At 40.0% G+C, this 12,496-nt stretch overlaps 1 protein-coding gene across 5 annotated transcripts in view; it reads left to right on the plus strand.

Moving 5' to 3' along the window:
• LOC309697778 (kazrin-like) overlaps window positions 1-12,496 on the plus strand; it is a 196,998-nt gene that overhangs the window by 85,880 nt on the left and 98,622 nt on the right. The window lies entirely within an intron of this gene.

The following is a 12,496-nucleotide window of genomic DNA, read 5'->3' on the forward strand; positions in this document are numbered from 1 at the left end:
CAAACTGCCCTGTGATGGGAGAGAGCCCTAAATTTTGTCAAGTGGCCTCAGCTGTGTCATTAGTCCCTGCGTTTCGGGAGATTGAATAACAAATCACTGGATGATGGTAGGGACAAATGTTTGCTAAACATAAGAAGATCACTAAGGAATTTCTGGCTGGACAAAAAACAACAGCAAGTGTTGACTGAAACACTCAAAGAAATTTGGATAGACTTGAACTAGGGCTACTGTTTTATGGAATAATTAACCAACGTTAGGACTCTTGGGCACTTTGGGTCAGCTGTTTCTCTTTTGCAAGAAAGGCGGAGCTCATTAACAAAAGATCACAGTACCAATAGTCTTGGATAGGCTGCTGAGAGCTGCTGCAGGATCTGACAAACTTGACCTTGCACCTGCCATCATAGAGTTTTAGAAATATCCAACTGGTTTGAGGAGGACCTTAATCTTTCTGTGGTGAACCTAAACGTCTGTGTTAATTAGATTCTCCAGCAACACTGATCATAAGCACACTTTTAAATCAAGTGAAGCTTGATAAGAAATATGGACAATACCAGAATAACCAGGAAAAAACTCAATATTCAAGACCATTTTCCCTACCACCGAGCTAACTTATTACGAAGTGTTGTTTTCTTTCTTTCTTTCTTTTTTTAGAAAGATTAGAATAATACAAACAAAAACATCAATGACAATATATATGTTTTTACATCATTGAAGCCATGCAAAACAAATTAGTTACATAACTGTAAATTAAATGTGAGAGATTTAAGTTTAAAATTTTCTACAAAATTTACAAAATTAAAAACAAAAAAGACAACAGTATTCTTTAAGTGTTTTTGAGTTAGAGTTGTACTTCTGGTGACTTAGCGCTATGTTTGGTTGCTAGATGGCAATGTGAACTTAACACTTACATGACGCTTTTTAGACACAAGAAATAGTATGATACTTTTAACACTGTCTATTAATGTTACAGGTTGGCAGGACTCATGATGTTTGCTAACAAATTATAAAACATTGCAAAACAAGTTATTTTTGTTGCTGTTAGCCATAGCTGCTAGCTTAACAGATTGCTAATGTGGCTGCTGGGTAGTTGCTAATAGATAAACGGCTAAAGTTAATGTGTGAGCAGACTAGGTAACACATACCATAACTGTTTTGTACTTCTATAAAATGTTTTTGAAACTGGAGCTTTACTGACCTCTCTAATTTTCTCAGAGTGTTATTCAGCGTCGTGAACAATAGAACTAGCGAGTGCAGGGGTCTATGTGTATGGTTGTGTGTTAGCTGGAGAAGGCAAAAACAGCACTGTTAGTAGTGATAATGTTGCAATTGAGTATCTAATCCAGGGATATCCTGGTATTTGGTGTCCAGATTTAAAATGCCATTAAAAGTATTAGTAATGGACACAGAAAAAAGCAGCACCAGCACAAATGTTATCAAACCTCAGTAAAAAAAAAAGAAGCATGAGAAGAATAGGCAAAGATCCAAGTGTCAGAAGCTTGTTAACACTTACTGAAAGGGCTCCAGCATGGGCAAGAGGATATTGTTGATATACCTTTTAAGATGAGGAGGTTTGGATATTTTTTAGTTGCACTGTATACGCTGGAAGCATACAGTTGAATACATTTTAAAGAAAACTACCTACTGTGCAAGTCTGCAGTAAACTTTTAAACCACAGTTAGCTCACTTATAATAGATGAGGCTTTATGTTTTGAAGCCTATAGATAACATTAGTATGATTACTGGGCTGCCGATCAAACAGTAAATATCAGCTGTGGAGAAATATTCATCTATAAGCCTATACTCCATGAATTTGACTTCATCTTAATTCATCCCAGTGAAATCCATAAAAAAAACTCTTTACAGGAAAAGAAAGTTTTTATACATTTAAGACTTTGTTACATTGCATTTTTACAGGTGCTAAGAAATAGACTTTATAATATAATTTTTTTCCTACGGTATCATGCTTTGCCAACTAGATGTAAGAGTAGTCTGTTTAGATCAGATAGAATGGTAAGATTAATGCTTGTTTTTCCTTCTCCTAACCTTTATGCTACGGCCAATTTTAGACCCATATTACAGACTGAATAACATACAGTTATGTATTTTTCACAAGCTGTGTAACCACAGCATTTAGCAGAATCTTTGCAGTTACCTGACATTTTGCCCTCCGATGCCATGTTTATGTATAAATTGTACAGCCAGCCTGTCAGAATGTCCGATGCTATCCCAGATGCCACAGAGCATAGACCTTAATTGGGGCTGAGGGTGAACCCACTGCAGATGGTATTTGCACTGTGTGATGAAGAGGATTTTCTGGGTTTACTGCAATCTGCAGTGCAGCTAATGGTGGAGAGGAGAGATGAGGAGAAAGGAAATTGGAAAAGAGAAATAGGGGAGATGGAAGGCGGAGAGAGCTGACAAAGAAAGTTACAAACATTCAGCGAGAAGACTGAAGCCAGGGATGTACAGAGAATTGGAAGGACTGTGAAAGACAGAAATATATTACATAAATCATAAACACAGAAAGAGCATATAAACCCCTTTTTTCTTTTTCCTAGTGATTGGTCATTATTTTCTAGCACTTCTGTCCTACCTGTATGACATAAAGATACCCTTTTTTCACTCTATCTGATGAATTTAAGCTAATTTAAGCTTAATCTAAGATGAAGCAGACCACACACTTCCTATGCATCCTATTTACATGCTGGACACTGGCACTCAAATCAAGTCGAAGGCTTAACCCACTCTTCATCACCCCCCCACACACCCCCTTTAAATGTCTGCTCATCCTGTAATTGCCACTGATAGGATCTCCTAGAAACTCATTCAACTTCCTAATGTGCAAAGTTAACTTGATGAACTGTGAGCAATAATGCATCTGCGCCCCCCATCAGTCACCATTAAAACTGAGAGCTGGCCATTGCATCTCAATATAGCATTATTAGCAGCCGAGTTTCTCAGGCAGATAGATTGCCCTGCATGCTAAACGCGACACAAAGCCTCAGTGTCATCCTGAGAATAAACACCCACTCCACTGTAAACTCTTTGAATGATCATCAACTGTGATTAATGTGTGGGTTTACTCAGACTGATGAGTGGATCTTAGCTTAAGAAAGGGCAGCTGTAGGCGCTGTAACTTTTGCTGCAGTCTGTTGCCATAAGCTGAGTGCCGTCTTCTAAGATTCACATTGTATTCTGTGATATTTAAAACCGGCAGGATCCTTCAGTGGCACATCATTTTGCTCTGAGGCTCGCTGTGCTTGTAATTTCCACATGCAAAACAAGACTCTCAGGATACAACATGAAATTCACGGTTTATTTTTAACACAGTTGTGCTGTTTTTTGGGGGGTTTTTTTTCCCAAAGAGACTTTCAGAATGGCCTTTTTTTCTGATGAACCAAAACAATAATGTTCCCCTTGACTCATACATGCAGCCCACACAGCAGCCCACAAATCTCAGTTCACTGCGCAGGATGATGCTCGTTCTCTTCTCCCTTTCATGCAGACAGTTGATGAATGCTTCTGTGTTTGACAGCCTCTGCCCAGTCTTCTTTTCACCATTTCCAGAGGCACCACGCTTATGTGTTATTTCCATTGTAATACTCGGGAGCTGAAGCTGTGATGTCAAAATGTAGCACAAACCAAGAAAATTGTGGTATACAGTGTATTGTACAATTTGAAGGAGATCGACTGTGAATGCTCTGCAGGGAAAAGCTATTAAATGCAGCAGTGGTCCAGAGTAAGCTGGAGAGACATGTTGAGGCAAAACACCAGTGTGTGGTGTGCTGGTGGGGGGAGATCACACCGAAGGAGGCACTGTCACATTAAAAAAAAAAAGAGTAGTTGACCCACTGGTTTATCCAAAGTTTCTGTGCAGGTATGGCATTTTCATTGTGCGCATTTCATGGAAATGAATAAGTCTATGTATGTTAAAAATAATCCGAATCAGATCTTGTGTGGTTTCAGAGGGAGCTGTGTGACACCTGAAGTGTGAGGCAGCCCTGTTTCATATCTGCCTTCTAAAAGTTATAAAAATGAAGAAATCTGGTGGTGTGGAGTAAGATAGAAGTGAACTTACAGACCTTTATTGTCTGCTCCTCATCGCTGCTTGAGGCTAGAAGCTCGAGGCTACAAAAGCGGCACCCTGCATAACTGAATGTCTCCATCTCTTACCGCCAGCTGTCTAGTTGAATTGAGGGTCATGCAAGTGTCAGGTTTTGATCCAGAAGAAAAATGCATAGAAAAATAAAGACGGTTCTGCTGCTTTGGTTTGAATTTTTTTTTCTGTCTTTCTTTCTTTTTTTTTGCTCAACACCAACTTAAGGGCCTTAGCCTTTAAGGAGCCAGTGCTCATACATAAACTGAACTTGTTCATAGCAGCTCGCAGGTATCTGTGAATTAGGAAACATATTAATGACATATTCGGTTTGCAGCCAGCCTCAAGTGGCAGTTTGAAGAACTGCAGTTTCTGGCATTTCTTCGCTGGTTTCATTTCTTTATTTCATTTTTTTGTACCTGAAGACTGATTCTAGATCATAACATATGTTGCATAATAGAAAAGGATATGGGAGAAATTAATTCCACTATGTTGTATTCATATATATCCAATATTAGTTTTGGAAAGAGCTCTCTAAGAGAAGTTTTTGTAGAAATGCCTTTCTGCATTGCTAATATATGCAGCTATTTTTGAGCTCAACAGATTTTGAAAGATAAATACATGAACTGTATATATATATATATATATATATATATAGGGAGAGATAGGACCATGTTTCTCTATGGAGTTTGTTGACCTATTTATTACATAAAGAATAACAGTTTGATTTTCAGAAACTTTAAACTATGAACATCCTAAAAGCTCTCACATTCTTTTTTTAAGAAAGTGTTACAAAGCACTCTGCATGCTCTTTTCCTTTGAGTTATTCCCTCTATACATGTTCTTCCTGTAGCAGTTTTTCTGTGTAGTATGTGTAAACTAATCAGATCATGTTGAACTAAAGCAACATGCGTACATCACAGCAGCACATTCCTCACCATCGACCGAGTAGGCCTTTGCGATTCAGAGGCAGCCCAGTCACCCCTCTTTCTCAATAACATGATGGATCGCAGGACAGCCCTTGTCTAGAAAAACAAAGCCAGCATTTAAGCTCCTAGCTGCCCACTGTTCTTTTCGGTTGTCCGTGGCATAAATCTCAGTCAGGGCACACACACGGTTTCCTCTAAGAGGGGTGAGAGGGGTTATTTGTTTCACTTTGCAGGGAGTCTGCGGGGGGTGAGCAGAGGAGATTTCACCTTGTCTTTATGGAAGACTTTAGAGCCTGATGGAAGAGTTAGAAAAGCAGAAAGACCCCAAACAGATACGGATGTGCCGTGCAATGGCTTATTCAAATGCTGACAGAATGAAAGACTTAAAGGGCTACTAGGGGGTTGTAATTATTTGCTGTCCTTACATCAAAGGACAGATCACTTTATTTGCAATACATCATATTTCTGTGCAAAATACACTAAAATGCTTCACATCACTGACATCGCATCGCGTTTTTCCCCAGGAGCAGGCGTGCACTCTCTCTCTCTCACACACATATTAGCAGATAAAAAGGTAGCTAGGGATTGGTTCAACTGCAACAACAGCTGCTCGTGTCTGACCACTGCCGTGTTAGCCAGCAGCCATCCGTTCAGTCTGCACCGGAAGAGGCAGTTTATTGGCAGTCTCTGAAAGCATGTGATTAGTTTGTACCAGACACACAAAACATTACTCTTACATTACATAACACGGGGCTCTGTGGGGGTTATGTTGTAGTTATAATGTACTGCATCGGGGGTGTCAGCAGGTTTGTGGCACAGACATATTAAATGGCCTGATTATACATTTGTTTCATTTGTGGGAGTTGAAAGGGTTTTTGCTTGTTTCTGCTCAGCCTGTAAAATGTGCTGTACTGTGGAATACATAGAGTATAACCTCTTTCTTCATGACAAAATAAACTCCATGAAACTCAGGAATACAGTGTGTATTAAAATGCAGTCATTAGGGTACTGTCTTCACACTTAATCCCCATCATCCCCCGAGAGACAAAGGGAAACTGTGAGCTCTGTCCCTACAGATACCGCAAATGTCCAGACTTAGCAGGACTAACACACTCCAACTTCACTAAGCTGTAGTATATATATATATATATATATATATATATATATATATCGCAAAAAGGTAATTAATGGTGACACAAATGCAAAGTCAAGGGAAACTTGCAGAGGCAAACAGATATAGATTTGTGGGCACAAACTAAGTATGTTCACAGATGCCAGAAGTGGATGGAGGTTTTTCAGTTCAATATTTTCACTTGAATCAGATTAAATAACGTTCTTGTTACTACACACTGTGTGCCATTATCCTACTAAAAGTATCCGATTGCATTGCTAACATTTAGGGTAAAAATGTAACTTTCAGAAAGCTCTAAGTGGGATTTTAAAAAAGCAGCCCCCTTTTTAATTTGACCATTTCTATTCTTCTTTCTTAAACCAAAAAAAATCAGGTGACAAATTTTACTTTATCTTTGTTTTATGGCGTCAGCTTTACGAGGAGGAAGAGGCTGGGAAATAAAATACAATGCTAACACCGCAGTTTATTGAAATCCATTTAAACAGGCCACAACACCCACACAACACGCACACACACACACACAGACAAAATCATGTTGTCTTATTTTCATAGGAATTTTATGGACCTCAGATATGCTTTAAATGAACTCCACTTAAGTGTTTGGCCCATGAGTGCAATTTCTTAACTTAGTGACATTCTGTGTGTCTGCATGTGTGTGTGGTTCCCTTGGTCAGGGCGTGTCTTTAGATGGTCATCAGGGGGGCAATGAGAGGATGCCTGGAATATGCACACAGACACACTCAGGCGCACTCACACACAGATTAAGCGGGTAAGCTGTGCCGCTCATCTGGGATAAATGCGGTCAGAGAGGGAACAGCTGAGCAAACAGCTCCGGCAAGAGGCAGAGAGCAGAGTGAAGAGGGAGAGGGGGAAGCAGGGATGACGGACTATTCATCCCGGCGTAGTGTTGGTGACCGGCTGCCGCGTTGGATATGCATCAGCCCTCAACCTGGAAGAATGGGAACCGGTGGAGGTAATGGCTGATAAAAAAAATATACTATACTCTGCGGCTAACAGGAGTGAGATTGGGAATCGCAGGGACAAACTGACTGGTTGGATTTTTTTTTTCACTTTTTATTTCTAATATGAAAGAAGGTAAAATGTCAGGTCTGTTCTGATTTTTTTTTTTTAAGTCAGTTTACTTTAATCTCTTTATTTAAAAAAAGAAAAAAGTAGAAAAGTGATAGCATCATGTCACTGCTGTTAGTATTAGAAAAGAGTGACGATTAGAAAAGATTTCTTCTTTTTTTTGTCACATAAAAAAGCCCTGACATTTCTAATCTAAATTTTGGGAACACGCTCTCCTTTAAGGTGACATGACACGCGCAGCACCAGATGTGGCACAGTGGTTAAGTGAGAGGAGGGATGTTTTTAATGACACACGAACAAGGATATTATGCCGAGACACGTACCCTTTGTTGCACAGTACGTTACGAGGGCAGATGGCTTGATGTCGATCAGTTATAAACCGATGAAACTGCCGTCTCTGGGTTGAAAAACAGTAACCTGCCACCTTAATCCTTTTCTCCATTGCATACAAATGAAAATGACAGTAACTGTTAAAACAGTCTTAACCAAATTCTGCTACTTTTTGATGCCAGGTTTGTTCTTGAATTTCAGGTTTGGAGTGAATGCACCACAGTGCTTTTAAAGGAAGCCCTGATAGGTAGGGATGACTGGCTATGAGTTGCACTTTATTGAGCTCTACTGTAGTGCAAAACACATTAACCTGTCTGTCATGTATCTGTGTAGAAAAGTCAAAAGTAGGTGGGGCTTAGTGCAGTTTAAGTTGCAAACTGAATTGAGACACTTAAAATCATGATTCATCTCGCAGTTTTTTAAGGTTGTCATCTACTGAACGCATTTCGTTGCCCAACTTAATATCCTCGCGCTTCAGTGTCAAGCTGCAGACTTTTGGAATTACCAGGCGAAAAATGAACTGTGATCCCGCAGCCTCACTTTGGCACACTGACATTTCTGGGATGGACTTGTTGTCGCTGAACATGCTGTGCAAAACTGTACGGACAGGAGAAAAAAAACAAAACACAAAAAAAACTGTCAAAAGAATACCTGCTCAGCAATGATGCTCGAAACAAATATCGACTAGATCGTCTTGAAACATCACAATCACGCTTCTTTGTTTAGATTTTGACATACAAAGGGCTTTTGTTTCGTCTGGTTCTCAGCAATTGTTCCCTTTTTTTTGTCCGAAAAGATTTGATGTCTAAAAACAGTAGTTTGGGTTTGAGAAAAGGTGCTTGTTAGATCCTCCTCCTGCTGCATCAAGACACAGCACAGCTGCACAGTCTATTAGGCAAGGCACTTGGGATCTGCTTTTGAACAAGCTGATGGATGTTTCCTTGCATGCTGGTGGTTTTATACTCTGATGCTGGGACAGAATACCACGTAGCTGGTTTGGGTGGTCTGTTGGGTCGGTAAAATATTTGTCCAGTGAGATCGATGGTTTTGCATTCTGCTTGTGTTTACTGGATCCCAAACTAAAATCTATGTCTTTATTATTTGGATATGATTAACAGAAAAACCATCATTGTAACCTAGTACTGTACATATATAACACAGTATCTCCAACCTTTCTCAGAAACGTGTCTCACTCATTGAAATGACTAAATGCTGTCTTCCTTTAGTAATCTCACTGGATTATATAGCATATAATTACTGCAACATATAGTTTAACAGAAGTTTGCATACGTGTATGTTCTTTTATTTTGTCTCTATCATTTTGACCAAACAACAGAACTTCCTCTTCCTGTGGCAGCAGCAGTCCTGGTATCTCCTGCTGTCACCTTGCCAGGAGAGCAGCTGATGCCGGTTATCAAATTCCCACTGGTTCTCCGTCCATCTCTTTGCCATTCATGTCTGGTGTACCAACCTCCTGCTGATGTCTCAGGGGTTCTCCCTTTTTAAATTGAGGTTAAATCAAATCAGCTCCCATGTCTACATGATTAGGCCTTACCAAATTGTTAATTATCCACAACAGGAGAGAGCTGATGAAAGCAAGGGGCAGTAAGAAGGTGGCAGGGGGATTTTGGGCACTTTGATAGTATCCTGTGGTAGAGTGCTCTGTGGTTATGTGAATTCTCTTTTGTCAGCTTCTCAAAGGTTCAGTTTTACAATCAGCATGATTTAAATTTGTTCTAAAGCTGTTCAGTCCAAAAAAAGAAGAAAAATTAAGCTTTTTTACAGCACTGCCAAGCTTCAAACCAACAAGGTAAAAGTTTTTCTTTCCCTTTTGCCCTATAATGTGAGTCGTTTGAAATTTAGCTCCAGTGCCTGAGCCTTCCTTCTGTTGCTCTGCCAGAAAACGGCTTCGTCGGGCTAGCTCAGCTGAGGCTTCAAAGATTACATTTCCCAATACTTGCTATTCTGGGAGTAAAATGGCCTTTGCGGTGTAACAGGCTTCTGATGGGAAATGCTCCTGAAGCCTTGGGTCAGTGTGACTTTTGGGACAGCAGATATTTGGACAGAGTGCGCATCTTTCCTGCTGTTCAGTGTTTGACACTCAAGAAACCACACATGCACAGCAAATTCCAAGTTTCACACTATCTGACTTGTTTTGCTGTTTTTTTCTTATCTACATGATGGAGATTGACAGCTGAACTGCTCATGCCCTAAACTTTGGTCGCATTCTTGGTAGTGTGTTTAATCAGCCCACACTCAGCCTTTTGCATATAATCTCAAGAACCTTTGTTAATCCCCCAGATGTCTGCAAGCTTTTTTGCAGTAAGCTTTTGGAAAGCCACACTTTGCATGTGTGTTTGTGTGTATGCAGTTTGCCGCATGCATTACCGCGCCTCTCGAGCTCTGGTGCATTTGCTGGCTTGAGTTTTGACCTCACTCAGCAGCAGTAACGAGCATGAGACCCGGTGTGATGGGCGTCGCACAATCTCCATGCATTATTTAACTAATGGTCAGGTGGCAGATGCTTTAGTGCTCGTGCTGAGACCAATATCCCAGTGAGCAAAGACTACCCTCTTCAATCACCTCATTTCTTCCTGAGTAAGATCAGTGATGTTCACAATGATTTTTTTGGGTATCCTCCCAGCAGTTAATGCAGCCTCCCAGAGGCTTATGTTTAAAAGCTTGAAGTCACCTACAATTTAATGGCTAATACACTGCACTCAGAGTACAGAAATAGCCATCGCATTTACATGATCAAAGCACCAAATTGGTCTACCCACACCAGGACAACAAAGCAAATCAGTACTTTTCCTGGTTTCATTTTGTTTCCATATGTTGGGTTAAATCATACATTTAATTTTATCTATATAAACATTAGCTGATACAGGGACTCTTAGTTTTAACGTCTTACAATTGCTGACATTTTAAATAAAATCATTAGTAAATAATAGCTAATCGTACTCTTGCTTGACTTCGCACTGTTTTTGCCTTGCGGTACACCTCTGAGTGCTTAGCTGTGATTATGCCGGGCCTAATTTATCTGAAGCAACATGGGTTAGACGATTTGAGACAGATCAAAGTAATTAAGGAAATGAGATATCAATCTATTCTCTTTCTCTTAAGTAAAATCTTTTCTTCCGAATGTTCATACACTGAGCTGCGCGGCAGCAGCGTGCAGTGTCTGTTCATCTTTAGGCCAGCTGAGGCCCGAGCTTGGAGTCTATTGACACTAATTGCAGTCATTAGCTTGGCTTTTGGGGAGCAGCTCAGATGTTGTTTGGACATAAACGTTCATGGTGACACATTCTGTTGTGTTGTGTGGTATCATCCAAAGCTAACTGGAGCACCATAGAATGTTGGCTGGTGTAATTGGGAGATGTTAATTAGTCTATTGGAGGCTTGTACCCTCCTGTGTATTGCCTTTGTGCACTGCCCTTTCTGTGTACAAAGCCAACCTAATGCTTATGTCAGTGTAAATGTCTGATTGTGTGTGTGTGTACTTGTTTCACTGTATTTGTGGGGGTCCAGGATCCAAGAGCACACTCGTGGGGTCCAACTCCACAAGTTTAAACACTGGATTTTTTGGGTCAGGGTTTGGTTTACGTTTGGGTTTTGATCGTAAGGCTAAGATCAACCATGGAGCTCTATAAAAATTGTTTTACAAAAACATATATGTGTGTTTGTTTTTGTGTAAGGAAGAGCAAACTCATAGGACAGGGGAGTGTGTGTGTGTGTGTGTGTGTGTATGCGTATCTGTTTGCATCTACGCACACGACACTCTGGGGGTCTAATGAGACAGTCATTTGTTTAAGGTAATCACCAACTACTTTATGCCACCCGCTTCCCTTGGCATAGGGACAAGCACTTTTTATAAAAAGGTTGTTTGAATCACATTAGGACAGCAGCACCCCCACCTCCCTGTCCCCTTACTCTCCCCATTCACATGCATCAATACCCGACTACTAATGCGCCAGCCAAGCATTAGTGATGCCATTCACTTGGGATGTACCAATGGTGCTGTCAGTCCTCGTTCTTTTTTGGCTCCCCGTGGTAGCTTCCACTAAAATATGTTCAGTGCTGAAAAGCGGCTGCTTTTTCATAACACTTAGCAAAAAGCCAAGTTCTTGGATTTTATGCACAAGCTGTCAAAAGATGCTTCACATGAATCGCTGCCACATGCAGGATACGAGGTGGCAAGATGGTAATGAAGCCAAATATTCCTGAATAGGCCTTTTTTTTTACAGCTTGTCTCCAAAGTGGAGTGTAAACAGTTTGTTTAATTTGATAGTGTTTTCCACGACATTGATTCATTTTGGACTTGGTGGTTGTTTTGATTGTGTGGAGTTTTTCTGTAAGTGTTAGCTGGAGAAGTAGTGCCATAAGACCAAATTTAATTTTAGATATAAAACAAACTGAAATGTTGCATGAAAAAGGACGTTTCCTAGATTTATAGCTTTACATTTAGTCTAAGATTTATTTTACGTTGCCTCTGAAGCACCATCAGTATCATCTGTTTGTCATATTCACTGTATTTATCAGGCGTTACAGCTGATAGACGATCAGCTGTAGGCATTTTATCTCTCTTAGTCTGGAATGATTATTCGAAGGACAAAACAAAATGCGTGAACTTGGCCTGAAGTGAAGTTGGGGCTTTTTTATTCCCCACTAACAAAAACAAACATCTTATATCAAAGGTGCACATTCATATTTCTGGCTTCAAGTTTCCCTTTTAGAAAACAGGTGTTTTTTTTTTGTAAACATTAGCTAGAAATTGCACTTGAGGGAAGTGCTTTGCAAATTTAATCAATGGTTATTAATATTGTGTATGTATATCTACTGTCCCGCACAAGGGGACTTTTGTTGTCCTGATAGTCTTTGATTTTGATAGAATACATTTGAAAATATTTCAAAAAGCAGTTT

Source organism: Aulonocara stuartgranti (genome assembly GCF_965226115.1).
Source record: "Aulonocara stuartgranti genome assembly, chromosome: 20".
NCBI classification, from domain to species: Eukaryota; Metazoa; Chordata; class Actinopteri; order Cichliformes; family Cichlidae; genus Aulonocara; species Aulonocara stuartgranti.